Source organism: Blastomyces gilchristii (genome assembly GCF_000003855.2).
Source record: "Blastomyces gilchristii SLH14081 genomic scaffold supercont1.10, whole genome shotgun sequence".
Lineage (NCBI taxonomy): Eukaryota > Fungi > Ascomycota > Eurotiomycetes > Onygenales > Ajellomycetaceae > Blastomyces > Blastomyces gilchristii.
This window is the reverse complement of record NW_003101673.1, coordinates 1,669,018-1,670,124: the sequence shown is the minus strand read 5'-3', so window position 1 is coordinate 1,670,124 and position 1,107 is coordinate 1,669,018. Positions and strand designations below refer to the sequence as shown.

Here is a 1,107-nt window from a genome sequence, read left to right as displayed (position 1 = left end):
AAACTTCTGTTTATAAATTTGAACAGAAGCTAATCTTTTTTCTGTTTTATTAAAATATTCACATAGTTATCTTCTGAATCTTTCTTCAATACAATATGATTGATATGAACTGTCAGTATTGATCTTTCTTTTAAATGAGAAGATATATAGACTGATTAGTAGCTGAAAATAATATATTCTGATTGATTACTCTCATTGACATCCCCGGTGGCCGAATGGTTAATGCGGCCACCCGGTAGCGCCTTGGCGTGGGAAACCAGGGCGTGTGGGTTCGAAACCCGCAGGGGATACATTAAATCCGGAACCCAAGCACCTCAGGTTTCTAATAAATACAGAGGTGTACAAATCGCTCCAATAAAATTGCTCTATGTTCCTGGGCAGGGAAGTTATTATCGCATGTATCTAATTGTCACTCCTTTGTATTTCCTATGTTCTTGTTATCTTGGCGTGGTCTCAACACCTGTATTTCCTCCTGTATAACCAACACTTGGCCTGTATTTAACATCATGCAAGGACTCATCATAAGCTCCGCTTGCATATGAGTATAATGGAAGAATAATAATAATAATAATAACTCTCATTGACATTGATTGACAACTTCTTCACAAGTGATCTGAGGGACTTGAAAGCCTGTTCAGACAGTGAAAACCCTTGTTTATACATAGATCTTTAAGTCTACTCAGTTCATGACACTGCATCATTGTTATTATTATTCAGTGTGAGTGTATGAGTGACTGAAATATAACATCTTCTGCCACTATTTCATATACTCTTGAGCTTGATTAAACAGTCATTCAATATCTGAAGTTATATACAGAAGTCTTTATAAGTTGAGTCTTTATCTACACTTACAAGAGTCTGTAAGAGTTTGAAAGTTAATGTCTTCTTAAGCATACTAATTTTCATTCAATTCTCTCAAGATTAATCACCTGCTTCTAGAATCTTGATATTGAAGTCAGAAATAAATGTTATAAGAGAAGTGTTTCTCTGTCAGACACTCTGTAATCAATGTAATACTTTCTGTTGAATAGCAGTGTCTTAGACCAGAATATCAAGATGTTTGATAATATTATCAGGCATTCACAATCCTGATTTGCATGCTTTTAT

The 1,107-nt window shown here is 34.9% G+C and overlaps 1 pseudogene across 1 annotated transcript; it reads left to right on the top strand.

Annotated features, from left to right (window-relative positions):
• Positions 1 to 200: 200 nt before the first annotated feature.
• On the top strand, positions 201 to 290 carry BDBG_17240 (annotated as a pseudogene). The gene has a single exon. The product of its transcript is annotated as a tRNA-OTHER (tRNA).
• The last annotated feature ends 817 nt before the right edge of the window (positions 291 to 1,107 follow it).